Genomic DNA, 6,959 nt, shown 5'->3' with positions numbered 1-6,959 from the left:
CCTATAAGAATGCTCTCAGAGGCTACTTTTGAGGAGTGTACTTCTTGGTAAGAGACTGACTGCTGTACATGCCTCTACTATGCCTTTGAAGATATTTTTCTTAGTTGACAGATTTTGAGAGAGAATGCATCATCAGATTGAAATAAGCAGGGTGGTCTCTTCTATGAATTGCCTGCCATCCAGGCTGTTCTGACCTACCTGTCAGGAGTTATTGGGAGCAGTGATTATGTAAGGGCATGCACATATGGCCAAGAGGCTCCAGATGGTTCAGACAAATCACTTGTAGAGAGGATCATTTGATCTGCCAAAAAGCACAAGCATCTCCCACAGTTTCCGCATTCACCATATAGATGAAAGTAGCGCCTTCATTGCATAACCTGCTCTCAACCTGGACCATTTCTAGATGCTAAGCAGAAGGAAATTTGGTGTCACAGCACCTACTGCATGTCATGTCATTGACAGTCAGCTGCTGCCACCTTTGTTTGCAGAAGTGTATGAATAAGAAACCAGGACTGCTACACACTGGAACTCTTTCATCCTTAGCCATGAAGTGATCAGACAATGGTTGGGTTTAAGTATGGAGATGTATGGATGTATTGAGGTGTATAAGACACACAGAGTCCTTTGCTCCTACAAAGTATACAAGGCCTCTGAATATGCTGAATTTATTTACAGGTTGTAGACAAAACAGTGGTAAATGCAAAATCATTATAAAAAGTTATATTTGCATAGATGCAAATGCACTAAAAAAAATTCACATACAATACCAAATCAAAATAATAATAATAATAAAAAAAGGAATATTAGTCCGTTCAAAAAAAATAGCAGTGTCACCATTTGTCTTTAAAAACTTAAAAATTTAAAAAGGAGTTTTTCAGCAGGAGAATCGGTTAACTAAAGACAGTACCGTGTAGGGTGGGTTCTACACTTTCCAAAGATGCCTTTCTTATTCCTCATTGCATCTGCATTTTCATGAAAATCAGGATTTTATTCACATGCAAATTAGCTGAAAAGGGCCTTAGGGGCTTTTCTTTTCCTGCTGGGGCTTCATTCTCTGCTCTAGGTAATGGCCCATAACACCCACCAAGCCCTACCCCCTATCTTACATGTTACACTTTCTGCAGTTAGGGACAGTTATCTAGAGTGGAGAGCAAAACCATATCAAGAGAAGAAATGCCCTTCTTTACTAATTTGCATAAGAATAAAACACTTATTTTCATGAAAAAGGACCTGCAATGTAGAAAAAGAAAGGCATCTTTGGAAAGTGTAGACGCCGCTCTACAAGGTGCCGTCATTACGTTGAGATTGATTTTCAAATAGCATCTCTGAACAAGTGTCCCAGACCAGGAAGATTGGACTACATTTTTCTGCATTTTTGGGTTTTGCATCATAAACTGTATTTTTGACATCACCCCACAAGTTCTCTATAGTACCTCAATCTTGTTTGTCTGGAACCAGGATGTTATCCACCTACTGGTGAGTTTGGGGCAATTGATGTGCAATGGGCAATTCCCATTTCAAGGGCATTTCTCCTTTAGTATAGGGTAATATGATCCCCATAAGTATATTGAAATATTCAAAGTGATCCATAATTTCTCATGTGATAAATAGGTCTAACATCATGATTTGCACAGCACCATGCTTTACTGTCTTCATATTAAATTAAGTTTTGTCTCACATATTGCCTGGGGTAACGACGCAAAAAGAACTATTTTGCTTTCATCGGTCCACAAAAAGTCATGCCATTTCTCTTTGGTTGGACAATGTGTTTCTTGGTAAATTTTAGCCTATTCAGGACATGTATTTTTTTCAACAAAATAACATTTTGGGAAATTCTTGCAGGCAACTTGACTTCTCTTACTCGTCCTCTGATGGTTGCAGAACTCACTGGTAACCAGATCTTCTTTGATTATTCTGGAGGTGATCATTGGGTGAGCCTTTGCCATTTTGGCTATTGGTTGACCCATTCAAGGCATTTGAGATAATTTCAGTTGGACAGCCTATATTTTGCTGTACTTTTCTACATGTTTTCCAACATTTTAATCAGTACATTTTTTATCGGAATGAGTCCTTTTCCCTAGAATTTCAGAAGTAAATGCACTATAACCAACATGTGCAACTTCATATAAGGGCTATTGACCCTTGTTTTATAGAATGAACGAACTCAGTTTACATCCTTACTGCTAAAGTGGGCATTTTATTGTATAGGATGAATGACCACTATAATATTAGGGCCATTATACTATTAGGGGTCATTATTATGCACTTTATGGGGACATAAGGAATCATTATATGGGGCGACCTGCATTTTTGAAAAATCCAAGCATGTCAATTAAGCATGTAGAAATGCTGGAGTTTCTTATTTTTTGCAGATTGTGAGCCCCATATAGGGATCACAATGTACATTTTTTTCCTATCAGTATGTCTTTGTAGAATGGGAGAAAATCCACGCAAACACAGAGAGAACATACAAACTCCTTGCAGATGTTGTTCCTGGCTGGATTTGAACCCAGGAACAACATTTGCTAACCACTGAGCCACCGTGTTGCCCCCTAGAAATGTTGGAATTTTCTGTATAAGTATAATAAGAGGAGAAAGCCTGCAGAGGAAAAACTTTGTGGACTTTCTGTGAAAAATGCTGTGGAAAAAGTGCAATGTGTTTTCACTATAGTCTTTTCTGCAGTGTTTTTTTGCTGCAGCTCGCTACATACAGTTATGTATTATTTTTGGGGATTGTAAACAGTAGAACAGCAAGTTTTTTTAATCTGTAGAACTATTTGGGGTTTTATTTTGTAATGGTTTTTCTCCTTTCTGCTGCCTCTGTTCAATCCATTTGTCTGGAGAGGGGATAACTTTCATTTTGATCCTGAGTGTTGACTTATTTTCCACTTTCCTCTGGTTGTTCCCTATTTCTTTGTCTCCAATGGTCCTATAAAAGCCATAGATGCTGCCTCTAATATACAGTTCTAATGTGTATAAAAACAATTCAGCTAAAGTCTCAGGGCTCATAGAAGCCAAGGAAAGCCTACTGCATGCTGTGTTGTTATAGAGTTCAATGTATAACCAGTATACAGTAAGCTCCCTCTAGTGGTGACTGTAGACAGCAGATTACCATATAACATTGTCTGTAGTGGATGTATTGAAAGAGCAGAAATCTCGACCTTCTTAATATATAATAATAAACAGGATTTTGGACCTAAAATTACTCAGTGTTCAAAATGAGGTCATGAGCACAACTACGAGTTCACAGCAGTCTAGCAGAGTCTCTACATCATCCCATTTGATGTCTGCCAATAAGACGCATGAATCTCTACCTTTTCCATGACCACATAAGTACTGCAGCTCAGATACATGTTGTCACATTTATTTCAGGAGAACAAAGCATTAATGACACAATACAGGACCTGCACGTAGACTGGACAATGAAAGATTTTAATGTCTTTTACTTTCAGTGGTTGCAAATCTTTCATATTCCCCTCCCATTAATGCTACAACAATCCCCCAAGCAGATTAGTAGCTGGCAAAGCGTAAAAAGTGCAACAATAAAAAAGGCGCTCTCTGGTCGCAGTGGTAATGAACACATCCACAATATTGTCCTTGAATCTCATCCAGGCTGAGACATTTATTACTGCTTTTCTTAAAGGAGTATTCCAATCCAGTCTGTATCTAAAGGAAATGTCCATGTCGAGTTCTCAGAGACTTCCCAGAAGGCAGCTACTTATCCGCAGTGATAATATTTATCACACAGTCCTCACTGGGGTAAAACACTGATACAATAAAACATCATAAAATACAAACATTGTCTTCTCCCAATTAACCTGCATGCAATGTAAGTTTGAAAGACTGAACCTTCAGATGACTTTAACATGCTGGTCTTTCGTGCAACTTTTACTGAAAAAATATTCTTCCAATTGTATCATAGGAAACTTTGCAAACACGTTGCTTTAGTTTTCTTGTATTGAGGTGTAGTTACATGTTATGGAATAAAACAAATATGCATTCAAGTACCAAATATTTCATAAGGAATTCTGAATTCTATCATATAAGGAATACTGTATTTCTACATTATTTCTCTAACACACCAGCGACCACATAAAAGTACAACCCCTGTACCTAATTCCACTGATACAAGAAGTGAAAATAGAAGTATCTGCAAAATATCTCACAACCTTCTAAAAGAAAAATTGTGTGCAACAGAAGCCAAAAACTAGAAATCATCAGAATATCTCCTTTGGTATTTGCTGCCTAACTAGCATCCATAGTAAATAATGTCCTATGTAGGGTAAAAGTTGCAGGCATGTTTGTACAGCTAGTCAAAGTTGCCTGAAGGTTGATAACCCTCTGCTCACACTGCTGCATTTTCTGTGAGCAGTAACCTCTGTACAATAATCTAATAGACATCAAAATGTTATACACATTTCACAAAATAAGAGTCAGAATTTTTGGTTTTTGATTGTCGTCCTTTAAATAAAAATATATCCTAATACTCTGTAGTACAGTGCAATAGTATCCAGCTAATCTTTGTCCGTCACCTGTGGTGAGTTACAAATGGCAAAGCATGCTGGGAGTTAGAAACCTTCTATAAGCCACTATTCTCTTATGGCATGAGCTACGCAAAAACTTGTGGCACCGTAGAAGGACCTTTCATGTTCCCAAAGATATGGCATGTTATATACTGTTGCAAAGCTGACAGCTTTCTGAATTCAACACACTTTCAGTTTTTTAAGTATCTACCCTGGTTCCAGAAATATTGGTGCCTATATCCCTGCACTGTCAGAGGGGCCAGTCTCAATAATAATGAGCTGTAAGGCCGGGCCCTCTGACAATGCAGGGATATCGGTAGCCAAATCTAATTCTAAATGGAATTCAGCTTTGCAATCACATATAACAAACCTTCTCTTGAAAGGTCCTCTTTAAGTCATGAGGCACACAGAGACCGGGGTTGTTTCTGTTGACATGCAGTGCAGGCCAGACTTTGCCATGTTCTGGCTGTTTTTTGCAGATAGGTAAATACAACAATATGTGAAAATTCACATCTGGACAAATATAATATTTACAATCACAAAGAACAATGTGACATTTTCTGATTATTAGAGCCACCTCCTGGAGAACTCTGTAACCCATTCTATAGTTGGCCACTCTATAGTGACCCTCTGTAACCCTGTTATAGTTGCCATTGTAGCCCTTCTGTAGTTCTCATAAATCCTGCAGAGGGCAGACTTACCAAATGCATAACCTGTAAAGCTACAAGGGGACTGAGCAGGCAACAAGTGACTTTAAGGCTAAGTCCCCACATAGCAACCTGTAGCCAAAAAACGCTCCGGAAAAAGACCTGCACCGTTTTTGACAGAGAAGTCCTCTGTAGATTTTCTGCCTCTACTATACCTATGCGGAAAGCGCCAGCGTTTCCGTATGCAGCTTTTCTGCTGCAGCGTTTTTTATGCAATGTGTGGATAGGATTAGCCAGAATCCCATCCACTTTGCAGGTATTGTAAAACACTGCATTTCTGCAACATGGGGCTTTGGCCTAAAGGGAATCTTAACAGGTCCAAAATGCCTCTGGAAGTCATAGTAGTGCTGTGTAGGGGCCTTTAATAGAAAAGGAAGCCTACCTGTATGTCCACAAACCCAGGAAACAATGTAGAGATAATCATCTTTTAATGATCTACAACTCAGCTTATGTTTCTGCTCCTATTAATGGCCCCTACAGGACACAATTATTGGCTTCAGGGACATTTTAATGTTGAGACTGTCCATTGGATTTCATTGAAGGGACCATACTAATGACCTCCATCCATGGCTCATGATTAATAGTAGAAGCCATGAAGAAGGTGCAATAGGGGCACAGGTCTGATCAGTACTGGCCCATTCTGGAACTTGCCCCCTGACATTAATATCACTTATTCTGCTGCGGCCTACTCCAGTAATTAATGATGTAACTACAATTCCACTTCTAATTAAGAGCAACAAATATCCCCAAATCACAATATAGGTGGCCGTGCTCTTCAGCCAAACTGTTCATTTTATTAAGTCTTTTCTTCGCTGGGTCTATTTGGGGGAAAGCAAAGTGGCGCTCAATATGTGGCTACCATCAGACTTCCTGTGATATATCAAAGGAGAGATATGACTACGAAAGCTGGGTAATAGCCGATTTTATCGTCACCACTCAGATTTCCCAAAAACAGACACCTGTAGTTGAACAGAATTTATAACAAATAATCCAGGAAAAACCACCTTTCACCCCTTCCCACCGCAGACATTTTTCAAATTTGCCTCCAAACCTTATAACATTTTTATTTTTCTGCTCACAGAGCCATATCATAGCGTAATGTTGGCAGGACAAATTGTACTTTGTACAGAATATTAACAGATATTACGATATACTGGAAAGCTTTAAAAAAATTCACAATGGGGTGGAATTGGAAAAAAACTGTGCAGCCAAAATGACATGTCACCTGTATTCTATGGGTTGGTACGATTCCAGGGATACGAAATGTATATATTTTTTGTATGATTTTTTTTTTTTCCGTTATGACATTTTTGTACATCGGGATGTATAATTTGTTTATGTCTATTTTTATTTCAAATCTACGGGAAAGGTGATTTAAAAAATGGGATTTTTTTTGTACTCACTGTAAAATCCTTTTCTTGTTATATTCGCTGGAGGACACAGCACCATGGGGTATAGACCTGGCCACTAGGAGGCAGACACTAGGAGAACGAAAGCTGTCAGCTCCGCCCACACAGTCTATACTCCGTCACTCCTGCACTAAGCCAGTTTTGTACCACAGCAGTAGGAGAGAGACCAAAGAAGAAAAGAATATGGAACCAACAACCACCAACAAGTCTTAAACCTGGGAACAAACAAACAAACCTCGGGAGGGAAAAAACAAAGGGAGGGATCTATGTCCCCCAATAAATACAACGAGAAAAGGATTTTACAGAGAGTATTAAAAAAT

Source organism: Leptodactylus fuscus, chromosome 6 (genome assembly GCF_031893055.1).
Source record: "Leptodactylus fuscus isolate aLepFus1 chromosome 6, aLepFus1.hap2, whole genome shotgun sequence".
NCBI lineage: Eukaryota > Metazoa > Chordata > Amphibia > Anura > Leptodactylidae > Leptodactylus > Leptodactylus fuscus.
This window is presented reverse-complemented; position numbering follows the sequence as displayed.